The following is a 20,047-nucleotide window of genomic DNA, read 5'->3' as shown; positions in this document are numbered from 1 at the left end:
TCATCTCAAGGGTCCATAGCTCAGTAATAGAGCATTTGACTGTACATCAAGAGAGCCCACTCATGGACCTCAACAAGAGCATGAGGAATTCCCTCATCAAGAAATCCCAGAGATACCTCAGGGGATACATTTTCCTCCACACAATTATTGGGAGCAACTAAGGATAGGAGCACCAAAGTCACTAGGGATGAAGCAACAAAGGCAAGGAAGAGACATAGACGAGCTCAAAGAGAACCATTGGTTCTTCAAGAAAAAGGCGCCACCATCACTAAGGTGGACTCATTCCTTAACTTCCTTATTTTTATCTCTCTATTTTTCGGTTTTTATGCTCTATGTTTGTCTATGTTTTGAGTCTCTACTACATGATCATTAGTATTTAGTAACTATGTCTTAAGGCTATGAATAATTCCATGAATCCTTCACCCTTCTTAAATGAAAAATATTTCTAATACAAAAGAACAAGAAGTACATGAGTTTCGAATTCATCCTTGAATTTAGTTTAATTATATTGATGTGGTGATAATACTTTTTGTTTTCTGAATGAATGCTTGAACAGTACATATTTTTTTATCTTGTTGTTTATGAATGTTAAAATTTTTGGCCCTTGAAAGAATGATGAACAAGAGAACTGTTATTGATAATCTGAAAAATCATAAAATTGATTCTTGAAGCAAGAAAAAGCAGTGAAGAACAAAGCTTGCGAAAAATAGAGAGAGAAAGAGGCGAAAAAAATAATAAAAGAAAAAGAAAAAGCAAGCAGAAAAAGCCAATAGCCCTTAAAACCAAAAGGCAAGGGTAAAATGGATCCAAGGCTTTGAGCATCAATGAATGGGAAGGCCCAAGGAAATAAAATCCAGGCCTAAGCGGCTAAATCAAATTGTCCCTAACCATGTTCTTGTGGCATGCATGTCTAAGTGAAAAGCTTGAGACTGAGTGGTTAAAGTCGTGACCCAAAGCAAAAAGAGTGTGTTTAAGAGCTCTGGATACCTCTAACTGGAGACTTTAGCAAAGCTGAGTCACAATCTGAAAAGGTTCACCCAGTCATGTGTCTGTGGCATTTATGTATCCGGTGGTAATACTAGAAAACAAAGTGCTTAGGGCCACAGCCAAGACTCATAAAAGTAGCTGTGTTCAAGAATCAACATACTTAACTAGGAGAATCAATAAACACTATCTAAACTCTGAGTTCCTATAGATGCCAATCATTCTAAACTTCAAAGGATAAAGTGAGATGCTAAAACTGTTCAGAAGCAAAAAGCTACAAGTCCCGCACATCTAATTAGAACTAATATTCATTGATATTTTGAGATTTATAGTATATTTTCTTCTTTTTATCCTATTTGATTTTCAGTTGCTTCGGGACAAGCAACAATTTAAGTTTGGTGTTGTGATGAGCGGATAATTTATACGCTTTTTGGCATTGTTTTTAGGTAGTTTTTAGTATGATCTAGCTACTTTTAGGGATATTTTCATTAGTTTTTATGCTAAAATTCACATTTTTGGACTTTACTATGAGTTTGTGAATTTTTCTGTGATTTCAGGTATTTTATGGCTGAAATTGAGGGACCTGAGCAAAAATCTAATTCAGGCTGGCAAAGGATTGCTGATGTTGTTGGATTATGACCTCCCTAAACTTGAAATGGATTTTCTGGAGCTACAGATCTCCAAATGGTGCGCTCTCAATGGAGTTGGAAAGTAGACATCCAGAGCTTTTCAGAAATATATAATAGTTCATACTTTATTCGAGATTAAACGACGCAAACTGACGTTCAACGCCAGTTCCATGCTGCATTCTAGAGTAAAATGCCTGAAACACGTCACAAACCAGAGTTAAACGCCAAAAACACGTTACAACTTGGCGTTTAACTCCAAGAGATGCCTCTGCACGTGTAAAGCTCAAGCTCAGTCCAAGCACACACCAAAGTGGGTCTCGAAAGTGGATTTCTACATTTAGACTTATTTCTGTAAACCCTAGTAGCTAGTTTAGTATAAATAGAATCTTTTACTATTGTACTAAGGGGTCCTTTTCCCTATTTTCGAATTCATATATCTTTTGTGGAGGCTGGCCATTCGGCCATGCCTGGACCATTACTTATGTATTTTCAACGGTGGAGTTTCTACACGCCATAGATTAAGGGTGTGGAGCTCTGCTGTACCTCGAGTTTTAATGCAATTATTACTATTTTCTATTCAATTCAGCTTATTCTTGTTCTAAGATATTCGTTGTACTTCAACCTGATAGATGTGATGATTCGTGACACTCATCATCATTCTCACTTTTGAACGCGTGACTGACAACCACTTCTATTCTACCTTAAAACGAGCGAGTATCTCTTGGATTCCTTAATCAGAATCTTCGTGGTATAAGCTAGAACCCTTTGGCGGCCATTCTTTAGAATCCGGAAAGTCTAAACATTGTCTGTGGTATTCTGAGTATGATTCAGGGATTGAATGACTGTGACGAGCTTCAAACTCGCGATTGTTGGGCGTAGTGACAGACGCAAAAGAATCAATGGATTCTATTCCGACATGATCGAGAACCGATAGATGATTAGCCATGCTGTGACAAGACCATTTGGACCTTTTTCACTGAGAGGATGGGAATTAGCCATTGACAACGGTGATGCCCTACATACAGCTTGCCATGGAAAGGAGTATGAAGGATTGGATGAAAGCAGTAGAAAAGCAGAGATTCAACAGGAACTAGCATCTCTATGCACTTATCTGAAATTCCCACAATTGAATTACATAAGTATCTCTATTTTATTTTATGCTTTATTTATTATTATTTTCGAAAACCATTTATAACCATTATAATCTGCCTAACTGAGATTTACAAGATGACCATAGCTTGCTTCATACCAACAATCTCCATGGGATCGACCCTTACTCACGTAAGGTATTACTTGGACGACCCAGTGCACTTGTTGGTTATGTGTGCGAAGTTGTGACAAAGTGTAATTCACGTTTGAGAGCGCTACCAAGTTTTTGGCGCCATTGTTGATGATCACAATTTCGTGCACCAGCCACCAAGAAGGAAAGGATTGGAAAGGCTTCTAAATAGGGCGACAAACAAGTTCACCCGCACAACCTTTTGAAGAAGCTCATCAATTTTAGCAACCCATCACATTGCTTTTCTTTGCATGCACCGAGGACGGTGCAAATTTCTAAGTGTGGGGAGGTCGTCCGACCGACCTCCATGGGTAACAACATCCTTTTTCAACACCAATTCTTAATTTTTGTCTTTGTTAGTTAGTTGTTGCATTGCATGATAGGTTGCATATTAGTTATAATTTGTATATATTCTATCATTTCTTTTTATGTTAGGACTACTTGGTTATGGTGATGATTTCTTTTCCAAGAAATTGTTTTTAGGGCACCCTACCAATTTGAAAAAAAAATTGTTTGAACTTTCTTGAAGAATTTATTTTGGAACATGGTTTTTGAGCTAAGACCACAAGCATGTGAGTTTTGAGTCAAATTGTGTGGTTACATCATATAACCACTTATTTTCATTCTTGTGTGCATTATTCTCTTTTCTATGATTGTAATCTTTGAATTGTTTGATTCTTTATGTCCATTATTCCATGTATATATGCATTTATATGATTCAGGCCATCATTTCATTTAGCTCTCTTACCCAAATAGCCTACATTTCATCAACCATTGTTAGCCGAATTTGAGCCTATTTAATCCCTTTTGTTCTTAATTGTATCACATCACTACCCCTAAGTGAAAAACAATAAATGTCCTTAATTTGGATCTTTGATTAGCTTAGACTAGTGAGGGTGTGTATCATTTGGGTATGGGAAACTTGGGACATTGGTTGAGGTAAAAGTGTAACTTTTATATTTTTTTTGAAAATATTGGGAATTTGGTACATATTCATGCACTATATGTAAGACTATATGCATTGATATGTTTGTATATACTTTTGAAAAAACAAAAAAAATGTGTGAAAAAAAATTGATAAAGAAAAAAAATTATATATATATAGAAAAAGAAAAAAACAGAAAAAGAAATAAAAGGGGACAAAAATGTCCCAAAGTAAAGTTCAATAAAAATCAATGCGTATGGAATGTGAATTAAAGAGAATACATGAGTATGTGAAAAAGTGGGAATCATGGGTAGCTAGGTTGTGTATTAGAATTGTATAGGTTGTTATATGTGTTAGGTGAGAGCTTAGGTTAATTAAAGATTCAAATTTCAAGCTCACTTGACCATATGCATCCTACCTTGACCCTAGCCCCATTACAACCTATGAATAAGTCCTCATGATGAATGTATGCATGCATTGAATAATTATTGATGGTTAGATGAAAAACAAATCTTGGAAAGCATGATTAGAAGAGAATTGAGTGATCGACCCTATACACAAGAGTGGATACACTTCCGGTGAGGGTTCGATGCTCAATTCCTTGTTCCCGGCTTTCATGAGCTTTTCTTCTTGCAAGTCTATTTGTGCTTTATTTTGATATTCAAATTAGTAGGATTCATGAATGATCATATGCTCTTAGCCCTACTTGTTCATATGTGTTCTTGGAGATTGATTTAATTTAACCAAGTAGGTAGAATCATTTTGCATTTAGTTGCATTTATATAGATAGGTGCATATAGTTTATTTGCATTGAATAAATATTCATACCCATTTTCTTGTCCTTCTTTATTCTTAGCATGAGGACATGCTTGGTTTAAGTGTGGGGAGATTTGATAAACCCCAATTTTGTGGTTTATCTTGTGCTTATTTTGGGAGATTTTATCACCTTTTCTCACATTTATTCAATGAAATAGCATGGTTTTGTAATTCTCCCTAGATTTGTGCTTAAGTGTGAAAATATGCTTTTTAGGCCTTAAAATAGCTAAATTTAACTCACTTTAATTCCATTCAATGCCTTGATATATTTTTTGAGTGATTTCAGGTTCATAAGACAAGTATTGGATGGAAGAAGTGAGGAGAAAAGCATGCAAAGTGGGAGAACTCATGAAGAAATGAAGGAACCGTAAAGTTGTCAAGTCTGACCTCCTGGCACTCAAACGACCATAACTTGAGCTACAGAGGTCCAAATTAGGCGGTTTCAGTTGCGTTGGAAAGCTAACATCTAGGGCTTCAAAATGATATAAAATTTGTCATAGTTTCTTGACGTCTAGAGATGCGCACATGCACTGTACGTGTGCGCGCCGATGGAGCAGCGTGGGTCCATTTTGGGCAACTCGTTGGGGGCAATTTCTAGCTCATTTTGGGACCAATCCAACTCATTTCTGATGCTATTGAACCCAAGGATTGAAGGGGGAATGAACCAAGTAGTCATAGTTTAGTTTTCATCATGTTTTAAGGTAGAATTCTAGAGAGAGAGAGGCTATCTCCTCTCTCTAGATTTAGGATAGCAATTAGGGTAAAGTTAGGTTAATCACACTCAAATTTCTCTTTCAGTTCTTGTTTTGATTTTAGTTCTCATTATATTTTAGTGTTCTATTGTCTCAATCTTCTTAGTTTCTCTTGTTAATTTCTTACTTTGCTCTCTTTTATGTTGATGAACCATTGTTGAATCTTAATTTTCTTTAATGCAATTTTATGTTTATATGTCCTTTTCATGTTCATCTTGATTTCTATTGTTGATTTCTTGTTTATGTTAGTCATGGGTTTCACTAATTCTTGCATTTTGTGATGTTTATTTTTCTTGCACTCTAGGTGTTTGTTAAAATGCTTTCACTAGTTGTTGAGTAGTTTCCTATACTCTTGGCCTAGGCTAAGGGAATTGAGTGACCTTGAGTCATTGGGTCTCAATGAATTGGTGATTTGAGAACCATTGGTGATCAACTTGATAGCCAATGACACTAGCCTACTTCTAGGTTAATTAGTAGTGAGGTTAGACCTTATGGGTTGATGTTGATCAAGCCATTTGACGTACCTCAAGCCTAGGAGTAGATTATACATACTTAAAGCTTTTGGAGGTAGACTTAATGAGCTTGGTTCCTCATAATTATCAATATTTGATTTGTAGACAAGGATGGTGATCTCAATTACCTATTCCTAGCCAAGAGTACTTTTCTATTTCTTTTGTTAGTTCATTGTTCATTTACTTTCATGTTATTTACTTTTCTTGTCAAAATTATAAAATCAAACCCCCTTGCATCTTCATAGCCAATAATTGAGCATTTCATTGCAATTCCTTGTGAGACGACCCGGAGTTGAAATACTTCAGTTAATTCTTATTTGGGATTTGTTCTTGTGACAACTCAAATTTTTTATGTGGGAATTGTTTGTTGGTTTAGAACTATGCTTACAACGAAGTCCTTATTTCTATGAGAGGAATTCTAGACCATCGAGCAAATCTCATTCATCATGCTTACTCCTCTTTGGGCGTTGAACGCCAGTCTTGGGCGTTCAACGTTGGAAGCTGGTCCTTCTTGGGCGTTGAACTCCATATGTGGACTTTCAATGCCAGTTTTGGCAATTATTCTGGAAAATAAGTATAGACTATTATATATTGGTGGAAATCTCTGGAAGTTAGCTTTCCAACGCCATTGAGACTGTATCAATTGGATCTCTGTAGCTAAAGATATACTCATTGGAATGCACAGAGGTCAGGATTTGACAGCATCTGCTATCCTTTCTTCGTCTCCGAACAAATAAAGCTAGCAGAAAAATATAACTAAAATATAATTCAAATGCTAAGAAAATGCAATGAAAAAGTGTATAAGATATTCACTTATCACTTATTTTCAAGCTCATAGCATAAAAATCCGAACCAACTAACCCATGAAGTATATCCTCCAAAAGACGAATATCGCGGGTCAAATGCTATAATGGGCTGTAGAATTGTCCGAGTTCGACCTCAAATACGAAACTCATACAGCAATCAAATTAAAATATTTGGCAGACTTTCTGACCGAATAGACAGGAGTTCAAGGGGACTCTACAGCCTAGCATCTATATGTAGATAGATCGTCAAATAAAGCTAGAAGTAGAGCAAGAATTATACTTGAAAATGAAGAAAGAACTCAGATAGAGCTCTCACTAAAATTTGAGTTTCTAGCTTCCAACAAACCAAGCAGAATATGAAGTCTTGCTTGTTGGTTTGAGGCTAGCCAAAAATGCCAGGGTAGCAAAAATCATAGTGTTTAGCAACTCTCAGGTAATAACTTCTCAGATAAAGGGAACTTACCAAGCCAAATATCCCAACATGAAGAAGTACTTAGAAGAAACACTAGAACAATTAGCTTAATTCTAGGAAGCAGTGGTTTGGCTCATAACTCAAAAATTAAATAGTCAAGTTGATGCTCTCTCTAAATTGGCCAACACCAAGCCAAGTAGCAACAATAAATGTCTAATTTAGGAAACCCTCCACCACCCCATCAATGATCAAAGAAGTCGACAGATCAGACGTGTTGACAGTCACAAACCTGAATTTGGGTTGGATGACTCCTATTATCTAATACCTTAAATTCGATGTCCTCCTTGAAAAGGAAAAAAAGGTGAGGAGACTCACAAGGGACGCACAAAACTATACTTTGGTTCATAATGTACTCTATAGAAGAGGAGTCTCCACCCTTACTAAAGTGTGTTCCAACCTTGTTGACAGAAGAAGTCTTAGAAGAAGTCCATAGTATAATTTATAAAAATCACTTGGGAGCTAGATCACTAGCTAAGAAAGTCTTGCGAGTAGGCTTTTACTGACTGATCTTACAAAAGGAAGCAGCCAACTTTGTTAAAAGATGTCAGCGCTACCAAAAATATGCCAATTTCTATGTGGCACCACCAGAAGAGCTTATCAGCATCATCTCACCATGGCCAATCGCAAAATGCGGTCTAGATCTACTCAAACCATTGTCTTAAGCACCTGGACATGTGAAATACCTCATAGTCAGTATTGATTATTTTACAAAGTCGATAGAGGCAGAATTGATAAACCACTATTTCATGGTTTATATTGTATTTAATTGAGTGGTTTTATCAAGCTTTTCACCCATTTATTCATAGGATTTGCATGATTTTACAATTCCTTCCTAGTTTAGTTCTATGATTGAAAACATGCTTCTTTGGTCTTAATTTAGCTAATCTTAATCCTCTCTTATTATCATTTGATGCTTTGATCTGTGTGTTAAGTGTTTCAGGCTTCATAGGGCAGGAATGGCTTAGAGAATGAAGAGGAAGCGTGCAAAAATGGAAGGAACACAAGGAATTGAGAAGATGACCAGCAAGAAGTCACGCGGTCGCATGGCTCACGCGACCGCGCGAAATGGAAGAAATCAGAGTGACGCGTTCGCATGCCTGACGCGACCGCGCGGATTGGAAGCTGCACGAACGACGCGAATGCGTGGACGACGCGCACGCGTGGTACGAAAAACGCTGAGTGACGCGATCGCTTAGACGACGCAGACGCGTGACGTGCGCGATCTGCAGAATTACAAAAGTCGCTGGCAGAGATTCTGGGCCGCATTTTAACCCAGTTTTTGGCCCAGAAACACAGATTAAAGTCAGGGAACATGCAGAGACTCAACAGGCTTTTCATAATTCAATTTTAGGTTTTAGATGTAGTTTTTAGAGAGAGAGGTTCTCTCCTCTCTCTTAGGATTTAGGATTTTAGGATTTCTATTAGTTTAGTTCAATTCATCTCCATTCCAGGTTCTATGTTCCTTCAATATTTATTTCTACTTTTATTTACTCTAATACTTTTATTTGTATTTGAATTATGTTGCCCAATTGGCTTATGAACCTTTCCATGTTATGACTTGAATTTATGTTTAGACGTAATTTGATATGTGTCAGATTTATTATTGCTTTATTTACATGAATGCTTTTAATTTAATTTAGAATTTTTCCTTTTGGCTTGGGTTAAATAATTGGTGACGCTTGAGTTATCAAACTCGAGGTGTTGACTGAAAATTGGGATTCTTCAAGAATTAATTCGAGATCCAATAACTCTAACTTTTCCCAAGGAAAGACTGGGACTTGAGGATTCGAATTAATTCATTCACTTAACTTACCTTCATAGTTAGAGGTTAACAAAGTGGGAGAAAAATCCAATTCTCATCACAATTGATAAGGATAACTAGGATAGGACTTCCAATTCTTATACCTTGCCAAGAGTTTATTATTGCTATTTTATTCTTTCTTATCATTCAACATACTTCTTCCTTACTTTTAAAACCCCCAATTTACGAGACTTCTAACCAATAATAAGAACATACCTCCCTGCAATTTCTTGAGAAGACGACCCGAGGTTTAAATACTTCAGTTATCAATTTTTAAGGGGTTTGTTACTTGTGACAACCAAAACGTTTGTAAGAAAGGTTGATTGCTTGGTTTAGTAACTATACTTACAACGAGAGTTTACTATAACTTCTAAACCATCAATCTTCAGTTCTTCAAAATGGCGACGTTGCCGGGGAATTGCAAACGTGTGCCTTATTATTGGTTATTGTAAATATTTTTCAAAAAAAAATATCAAATCTTTTTCAAAATATTTTCTTTTTATTCGTTTTTGTTTTTATCTTCTCTCACTACTATGAACTCTCACCCCTTTGGCTGTGAGTCTGGTTACAACTATGTTGCAGGAAGAGGAAGCTATAACAGGAATATGCATCAAGGTCAAAGCAATCAAAGATGGACGGAGCCCAGAGGATCTGATCAACCCTTTAGGCAACAACACCCTCCTAGATATCACAGACAAAGACCATTCTGTAATGCATACCAAGCTGATAGATATGGTGGACCACCTAGTAGCTACCAACAAGCCCCACCATTTGCTCAGAGACCATCCTCACAACATAGCTTTGAACCACCACACTCACAAGCCCCTCTCCACCATTCACCTCCATATGACCCCAACCCTTGTCCACCACACCAACCACCATATGAACCATACCCAGAACCACCACCTCAATATACACCATCTCCATATCCTTATCGAGAGGAACCACCTCCGTGTTATGAACCTTTTCTCCCAACAAATGAACCCTCCTGTCCACCCCAAACCTCCATGGAGAAAGCATTTGCCGATCTAAACTTTGCTATACAAGCTCTCGCCGCCCAAATTAGACCACCAAATACCCCCAATATTCAACCCTCGAGCCCCAATGCACTTCCATCTCAACCACATAATGATCCACCCATCCCATCACCACCATCCATGGAAGAGCACCAACATCCATCAATCCAAGAGCAACATGATCCCACCGATACTATTGACATGGAACAAGAGAGAAAGGATCATCTTCGCAAATCCATACTTCATAAGGAGCTAGAGGAGACACTAAAGTGAAGGTAGTAGAGACCCTTGAAGTTGACAGCGCGATTGAAGAACTAGTGAAAGAAGACAACAAGGAGGATTTTGTACTTGAAGGTGAAGAAATAGTCGAACAGGAAATCATCAAGGATGAATACGATTTCATACTTAAACACCTGGATCAAGCAATAAATCGATTACCTTTCCGATGTTCAGACATTCAAGGAACCCCCATGGCTTCATGTGGAGAATCTACTGAAGAATGTAGCAGGAAGGAGAAGTTAGGCACTCCGGTGGATAGTGAGCAGCACGATTTGGTATTGGAACAAGTGGAGGAAGCCAGAATTATTGAAGAAAAAGAGGAGGCAGTGGTTGAAGACTTAGGAGATGCTGAACCTCCATTGGAAAGTCCATTTATAGAGCCTCCTTCAAAGACGTTTGAAGTTGATGTTGAGGAGGGTGTACAACCTCCAAGGAATCTCATGGTTGAAGACTTTGAAAGGGATGATCAAGAGATGGATTCAATCATTAATGAATTCTTATCTACATTTGAATCCTATCCTATTGGACTTGAGATGGAGATTAAAGAAGAAGAAGCACAACCTCCCATGTCCTTGGTGAACAATGAAGAAGAAATTGAAACAGAAGAAAGCTACCAAGAGGAATGGTGCACGAAATTGCAATCACACTTTTGCAATCCCGCACAACTAACCAGCAAGTGCACTGGGTCGTCCAAGTAATACCTTGCGTGAGCAAGGGTCGATCCCACGGAGATTGTCGGCTTGAAGCAAGCTATGGTTATCTTGTAAATCTTAGTCAGGATATCAGAAATTATCAGGATTGATTGTGAAAAGCAAAAGAACATGAAAAAGGTACTTGTTTTGCAGTAATGGAGAATAGGCTGAGGCTTTGGAGATGCTCCATCTTCCGAATCTCTGCTTTCCTACTGTCATCTTCATCAAACACGCAAGGCTCCTTCCATGGCAAGCTGTATGTAGGGTTTCACCGTTGTCAGTGGCTACCTCCCATCCTCTCAGTGAAAATACGTCCCTGATGCTCTGTCACAGCATAGGCTAATCATCTGTCGGTTCTCAATCAGACCGGAATAGAATCCAGTGATTCTTTTGGCGTCTGTCACTAACGCCCCGCCCTCAGGAGTTTGAAGCACGTCACAGTCATTCAATCATTGAGTCCTACTCAGAATACCACAGACAAGGTTTAGACCTTCCGGACTCTCTTGAATGCCGCCATCAGTTCTAGCTTATACCACGAAGATTCTTGTTAAGGAATCCAAGAGACATCTACTCAATCTAAGGTAGAACAGAGATGGTTGTCAGGCACATGTTCATAGTTGAGAATGATGATGAGTGTCACGGATCATCACATTCATCCGGGTTAAGAACAAGTGATATCTTAGAATGGAAGCAAGCATGATTGAATAAGAAACAGTAGTAATTGCATTAATCCATCAAGACACAGCAGAGCTCCTCACCCCCAACCATGGGGTTTAGAGACTCATGCTGTGGAAAGTACACAAGAAACGTGTAAAAAATGTCATGAGGTCATAAGGTACTGATACAATGTCAAAAGATCCTATTAATAGTAAAAGCTAGTATCCTAAGGTGTACAGAAATGAGTAAATGACAGAAAAATCCACTTCTGGGCCCACTTGGTGTGTGCTTGGGCTGAGCATTGAAGCTTTTATGTGTAGAGACGTTTTCTGGAGTTAAACGCCAGCTTTCATGCCAGTTTGGGCGTTTAACTCCAAGTTTTATGCCAGTTCCGGCGTTTAACGCTGGAATTTCTGAGGCCGAATTGCTACGCCGGTTTGGGCCATCAAATCTTGGGCAAAGTATGGACTATCATATATTGCTGGAAAGCCCAGGATGTCTACTTTCCAATTCCGTTGAGAGCGCGCCAATTGGGCTTCTGTAGCTCCAGAAAATCCACTTCGAGTGCAGGGAGGTCAGAATCCAACAGCAACTGCAGTCCTTTTCAGTCTCTGGATCAGATTTTTGCTCAGAACCTTCAATTTCAGCCAGAAAATACCTGAGATCACAGAAAAACACACAAACTCATAGTAAAGTCCAGAAAAGTGAATTTTAACTAAAAACTAATAAAAATATACTAAAAACTAACTAAAAGATACTAAAAACATACTAAAAACAATGCCAAAAAGCGTACAAATTATCCGCTCATCACAACACCAAACTTAAATTGTTGCTTGTCCCCAAGCAACTGAAAATCAAAATAGGATAAAAAGAAGAGAATATACTATAGACTCCAAAATATCAAAGGAACATAGTTCCAATTAGATGAGCGGGACTAGTAGCTTTTTGCCTCCGAACAGTTTTGGCATCTCACTCTATCCTCTGAAATTCAGAATGATTGGCTTCTTTAGGAACTCAGAATCCAGATAGTGTTGTTAATTCTCCTGGTTAAGTATGATGATTCTTGAACACAGCTACTTTATGAGTCTTGGCTGTGGCCCAAAGCACTCTGTCTTCCAGTATTACCACCGGATACATACATGCCACAGACACATAATTGGGTGAACCTTTTCAGATTGTGACTCAGCTTTGCTAGAGTCCCCAACTAGAGGTGTCCAGGGTTCTTAAGCACACTCTTTTTGCTTTGGATCACAACTTTTATTTCTTTCTTTTTTTTTTCTTTTTCCTTTCTTCTCTTTTTTTTTCGAAAATTTTTTCTTTTTTTTTTTGTATTCACTGCTTTTTCTTGCTTCAAGAATCATTTTTATGATTTTTCAGATCCTCAATAACATGTCTCTTTTTCCATCATTCTTTCAAGAGCCAACAGCTTTAACATTCATGAATAACAAATTCAAAAGACATGTGCACTGTTCAAGCATTCATTCAGAAAACAAAAAGTATTGTCACCACATCAAACTAATTCAACTAAGTTCAGAGATTAATTTCGAAATCCTGTACTTCTTGTTCTTTTGTGATTAAAGCATTTTTCTTTTAAGAGAGGTGATGGATTCATAGGACATTCATAGCTTTAAGGCATAAACTTTAATTTTATTAATTATGAATTAAGAACAAGACTCAGAAAATAAATATAAGATGAAACAAAATAAAAAAAAAACGAAAACAATAGGCTCCTAATGATAGAGGTTTTCACAGAGTTAGAACTCAACAACCTTGATTTTGAGAAGTAGATGCTCCCTCAGCTTGGGAGGAGAGCTTTTGGCGTTTCATCTCTTGAATTTCATGCCCCTGCTTCTCTTGCTCCTTCCATTGACTTCTTGGTGATTGGATGTTCAATGGGTATGAATTCATCTGCTTCCATCTTCACCCCAGCCTCTTTACAGAGCAAGGAGATCAAGCTTGGGTAAGCCAATTTGGTTACAGTGGAATTCCTATTTGCAATTGTGTAGATCTCACAGGCAATCATATGATGAACCTCCACTTCTTTTCCAAGCATAATGCAATGAATCATCACTGCTCTCTTGATGGTGACCTCAGAACGGTTGCTAGTGGGCAATATGGAACGCCCAATAAAGTCTAGCCAACCTCTTGCAATTGGTTTGAGGTCTCCCCTCTTGAGTTGGTTTGGGACACCCTTAGAATTGGTTATCCACTTAGTTCCAGGGAGGCATATGTCCTCTAGAACTTGATCCAACCCTTTATCTACTCTCACCATCCTCCTATTGAAGGAGTCAGGATCATCTTGCAGTTGAGGCAACTTGAAGATTTCTCTTATTTTGTCCAGATGGAAGTACATAACTTTCCCTCTGACCATGGTTCTATAGGTATGGTAAGCGGTTCCAGTCATTCTCTGCTTATCTGTCAGCCACAGATTTGAGTAGAATTCCTGAACCATGTTCCTTCCAACCTTTGTCTCAGGATTGGTTAGAACTTCCCATCCTCTGTTTCGAATTTGCTCTTGGATCCCCGGATATTCATCTTCTTTCAGATCAAATTTTACTTCCGGGATCACTGACCTCAGACCCATTATTTTGTGATAATGGTCTTCATGTTCTTTGGTTAAGAACTTCTCTTGATTCCAAAGATTCTTTGGATTAGTCTCTTTCTTTCCTCTTAAATTGGTTTGTTTTCCCTTAGGAGCCATGATCTTGATGAATCTTGGCTTAGTGATCACGGAAAAGCACACCAAACTTAGAGGTTTGCTTGTCCTCAAGCAAAAGAAAAGAGAGAATAGAGGGGGAGGAAGAGGAAATTCGAATGGTGTGGTGGAATGAGGGAGCCAAACGTGTATTTATAAGGTGGGGAGGGGAGTTTTCGAAAAAGAAGAGAGAAATTTGAAAGGAGATTTGAGAAGATATGGAAAGAAATTGAGAAAAGGGTGAAATTTTTGAACAATATTTGTAATTGATTTGAAATAAATTTGAAGAATGGTTTTGATTTTTGAAGATTTGAAAGTGAATGATGAATGATTGAAGTGTGATTTTGTAGAAAAGTATGGGTGAGAAAAGGAAAGTTTGAAAAAATTTGAGTTGAAAACAAAAATGTGGTCCCCCCACCTTTCTGGCGTTAAACGCCCAGAATGGCACCCATTCTGGCGTTTAACGCCCATTTGCTACCCCTTTTGGGCGTTTAACGCCCAGCCAGGTGCCCTGGCTGGCGTTAAACGCCAGAAATCCTTTGTCACTGGGCGTTTTTTTCAGAACGCCCAGGATGCTGCACACCTGGCGTTAAACGCCCAGAATGGTGCCCATTCTGGCGTTTAACGCCCAAAATGGCACCATTCCTGGCGTTAAACGCCCAGAATGGTACCCATTCTGGCGTTTAACGCCCAAAATGCCTCTTACTGGCGTTTTTTCGCCAGTAAGCTCATTTTCTCTGCTTTTTGAGCTGAATCCTTCTGTAACTCTGTGAATTCCTTCATTTTTGATACTTGCCTCTGTAAGAACTAATCATATACCTTCCTAATGACTGGGTTGCCTCCCAGCAAGCGCTTCTTTACTGTCTTTAGCTGGACTTCTGCTAAGAATCACTCAAGTCTCAATCTTGAGCATTCCTGCTCAAAATTGCCTTCAAGATAATGCTTGATTCTCTGTCCATTAACAATGAACTTTTTGTCAGAATCAGTATCTTGAAGCTCAACATATCCATATGGTGATACTCCTGTGATTACATACGGACCCCTCCACCGGAATTTGAGTTTTCCTGGAAACAATTTGAGCCTGGAGTTGAAGAGCAGAACTTTTTGTCCTGGCTCAAAGACTCTGGTTGACAATTTCTTGTCATGCCACTTCTTTGCCTTTTCCTTATAAATTTTTGCATTTTCAAAGGCATTGAGTCTGAACTCCTCCAGCTCATTTAACTGGAGCAATCTCTTTTCACCAGCTAATTGAGCATCCATGTTTAGGAATCTGGTTGCCCAGTAGGCTTTATGTTCCAGTTCCACAGGCAAATGACAGGCCTTCCCATACACCAGTTGGTATGGAGAGGTTCCTATAGGAGTCTTGAATGCTGTTCTGTATGCCCACAGAGCATCATCCAAGCTCTTTGCCCAATCCTTTCTTCGGGCTATCACAGTCCGTTCTAGGATTCTTTTTAGCTCTCTGTTAGAGACTTCAGCTTGCCCATTTGTCTGTGGATGATACGGAGTTGCCACTTTATGGCTGATTCCATATCTAACCATAGCAGAGTATAGCTGTTTGTTGCAGAAATGAGAGCCCCCATCACTAATTAGTACTCTGGGAACACCAAATCTGCTGAAAATGTTTTTCTGGAGGAATTTTAGCACGGTCTTGGTATCATTAGTGGGTGTAGCAATTGCTTCTACCCACTTAGACACATAGTCCACTGCCACCAGAATGTAAGTGTTTGAGTATGATGGTGGGAATGGCCCCATGAAGTCAATTCCCCATACATCAAACAATTCTATCTCTAATATCCCTTGTTGAGGCATGGCATATCCGTGAGGCAGGTTACCAGCTCTTTGGCAACTGTCACAGTTGCGCACAAACTCTCAGGAATCTTTATAGAGAGTAGGCCAGTAGAAGCCACACTGGAGGACTTTAGTGGCTGTTCGCTCACTTCCAAAATGTCCTCCATATTGTGATCCATGGCAGTGCCATAGGATCCTTTGTGCTTCTTCTCTGGGTACACACCTGCGGATCACTCCGTCAGCACATCTCTTAAAGAGATATGGTTCATCCCAGAGGTAGTACTTGGCATCTGAAATTAATTTCTTTCTTTGCACATTGCTGTACTCCTTGGGTATGAACCTCACAGCTTTATAGTTTGCCATATCTGCAAACCATGGAGCTTCCTGAATGGCAAAGAGTTGCTCATCTGGGAAGGTCTCAGAGATCTCAGTAGAAGGGAGGGACGCCCCAGCTACTGGTTCTATTCGGGACAGATGATCAGCCACTTGGTTTTCTGTCCCTTTTCTGTCTCTTATTTCTATATCAAACTCTTGCAGAAGCAACACCCATCTGATAAGCCTGGGTTTTGAATCCTGCTTTGTGAGTAAGTACTTAAGAGCAGCATGGTCAGTGTACATAATCACCTTTGATCCCACTAGGTAGGATCTAAACTTGTCAATGGCATAAACCACTGCAAGTAACTCTTTCTCTGTGGTTGTGTAGTTCTTTTGTGCGTCATTTAGAACACGGCTGGCATAATAAATGACGTGCAAAAGCTTGTTATGCCTCTGTCCCAACACTGCACCAATGGCATGATCACTGGCATCACACATTAATTCAAATGGCAATGTCCAATCTGGTGCAGAGATAACTGGTGCTGTGACCAGCTTAGCTTTCAGGGTCTCAAATGCCTGCAGGCACTCATTATCAAAAATAAATGGAGTGTCAGCAGCTAGCAGATTACTTAGAGGTTTGGCAATTTTTGAAAAATCCTTTATAAACCTTCTGTAGAATCCTGCATGCCCAAGAAAGCTTCTGATTGCCTTAACATTGGCAGGTGGTAATTTTTCAATTACCTCTACCTTTGCCTTATCCACCTCTATTCCCCTGCTTGAAATTTTGTGCCCAAGGACAATTCCTTCAGTCACCATAAAGTGACATTTCTCCCAGTTTAAAACCAGGTTAGTCTCTTGGCATCTTTTCAGGACAAGTGATAGGTGGTTAAGACAGGAGCTGAATGAGTCTCCATATACTGAAAAGTCATCCATGAAGACTTCCAGAAATTTCTCTACCATGTCTGAGAAGATAGAGAGCATGCACCTCTGAAAGGTTGCAGGTGCATTGCACAGACCAAAAGGCATTCTCCTATAGGCAAACACGCCAGAAGGGCAGGTAAATGCTGTTTTCTCTTGGTCCTGGGGATCTACTGCAATTTGGTTGTAGCCTGAATAGCCATCCAAGAAACAGTAATAGTCATGACCAGCTAGTCTTTCTAGCATTTGGTCTATGAATGGTAAAGGAAAATGATCCTTTCTGGTGGCTGTATTGAGCCTTCTGTAGTCAATACACATACGCCACCCTGTGACTGTCCTTGTAGGAACCAGTTCATTTTTTTCATTATGAACCACTGTCATGCCTCCCTTTTTGGGAACAACTTGGACAGGGCTCACCCAGGGGCTATCAGAAATAGGATAAATAATCCCAGCCTCTAGTAATTTAGTGACCTCTTTCTGCACCACTTCCTTCATGGCTGGATTTAGCCTCCTCTGTGGTTGGACCACTGGTTTGGCATTATCCTCCAACAGGATCTTGTGCATGCATCTTGCTGGGCTAATGCCCTTAAGATCACTTATGGACCACCCAAGAGCTGTCTTGTGTGTCCTTAGCACTTGAATCAGTGCCTCTTCTTCCTGTGGATTTAAAGCAGAGCTTATAATCACTGGAAAAGTGTCACCCTCTCCTAGAAATGCATATTTCAGAGATGGTGGTAGAGGTTTGAGTTCAGGTTTGGGAGGTTTATCCTCTTCCTGAGGAATTTTCGAAAATTCCTTTACTTCCTCTAGTTCTTCTTGATCAGGTTGAGCATCTCTGAAGATGTCCTCAAGCTCTGATTCTAGGCTTTCAGCCATATTGATCTCTTCTACCAGAGAGTCAATAATGTCAGCGCCCATGCAGTCATCTGGTGTGTCTGGATGCTGCATAGCTTTTACAGCATTCAACTTGAACTCATCCTCATTGACTCTGAGGGTTACTTCCCCTCTTTGTACATCAATGAGAGTTCGTCCAGTTGCTAGGAAAGGTCTTCCTAGAATAAGAGTTGCACTCTTGTGCTCCTCCATTTCCAGCACCACAAAGTCAGTTAGGAAAGCAAAGGGTCCAACCTTGACAATCATATCCTCTATTATGCCTGATGGGTGTTTAATGGAGCCATCAGCAAGTTGGAGGCATATCCTGGTTGGTTTGACTTCTCCAGCCAACCCAAGCTTCCTGATAGTGGATGCAGGTATTAGATTGATGCTTGCTCCAAGATCACATAGAGCTGTCTTGGTGCAGGCACCTTCTAATGTGCAGGGTATCATAAAGCTTCCAGGATCTTGAAGCTTTTCTGGTAAGCTTTTTAGTATGACTGCACTGCATTCTTCAGTGAGAAACACTTTTTCAGTTTCTCTCCAATCCTTCTTATGACTTAAGATCTCTTTCATGAACTTAGCATAAGAAGGTATTTGCTCAAGTGCCTCTGCAAAAGGAATCTTTATTTCAAGAGTTCTTAGATAGTCTGCAAAGCGGGCAAATTGCTTATCCTGTTCCGCCTTGCGGAGTTTCTGAGGATAAGGCATCTTGGCTTGATATTCTTCAACCTTAAATGCTGCAGGTTTATTCCTTACAGAAGTGGTTGAAGAAGCATTGTTAGAGGGATTATGATCAGCACTCTTAGGTGTCTGATCCTCCCTTGGCGTTTGAACGCCAGGAATGGGTGAAGATTGGGCGTTAAACGCCAACTTCTCTCCCTTTTCTGGCGTTTGAACGCCAGAACTGGGCAAGGAATGGGCGTTTAACGCCAACTTTCCTTCCCTTTCTGGCGTTTGAACGCCAATAATATTCCTCTCTGGGCTCTTATTGTCCTCAGAGGGATTTTGAACAGTGGTTTGGTTATCCTCTGTCAATTGTTCTTTGTTTGGCTTCTTGCTCCTTTGAGCAGTGGTGTTCAGTGTTTTCCCACTCCTTAGTTGAACTGCTTGACATCCTTCTGTTATCTGTTTAGACATTTGCTGTTTTGCTTGATTCAACTGCAGTTCTATGTTCTTGTTAGCAACTTTAGTATCATGGAGCATTTCTTTAAATTCTGCTAACTGTTCAGTCATCAGGAGTAATTGTTGGTTAAGCTCATTCATCTGTTCTTGAGGATTAGGATCAGTGACTAAGGCCATGACCTCCTCCTTTGGAACGAACTCATTGCTAGAATATAAGTATTGGTTTCTAGCAACAGTGTCTATAAGCTCTTGAGCTTCTTCAATTGTCTTCCTCATGTGTATAGATCCACCAGCTGAGTGGTCTAAAGACATCTGAGCTTTTTCTGTGAGCCCATAGTAGAAGATGTCTAACTGTACCCACTCTGAAAACATTTCAGAGGGGCATTTTCTAAGCATACCTCTATACCTCTCCCAGGCATTATAAAGGGATTCATTATCCTCTTGTTTAAAGCCTTGGATGTCCAGCCTTAGCTGTGTCATCCTCTTTGGAGGGTAAAAATGATTCAGGAATTTCTCTGATAACTGTTTCCATGTCTTTATGCTTGCTGTAGGTTGGTTATTTAACCACCTTTTAGCTTGATCTTTTACAGCAAATGGAAATAGTAATAGTCTGTAGACATCCTGATCTACCTCTTTATCATGTACTGTGTCAGCAATTTGTAAGAACTGTGCCAGAAACTCAGTAGGTTCTTCCTGTGGAAGACCGGAAT

This window comes from Arachis stenosperma, chromosome 9, assembly GCF_014773155.1.
Source record: "Arachis stenosperma cultivar V10309 chromosome 9, arast.V10309.gnm1.PFL2, whole genome shotgun sequence".
Taxonomy (NCBI): Eukaryota; Viridiplantae; Streptophyta; class Magnoliopsida; order Fabales; family Fabaceae; genus Arachis; species Arachis stenosperma.
The sequence above is the reverse complement of the archived record's forward strand: the minus strand, read 5'-3'. Positions refer to the sequence as shown.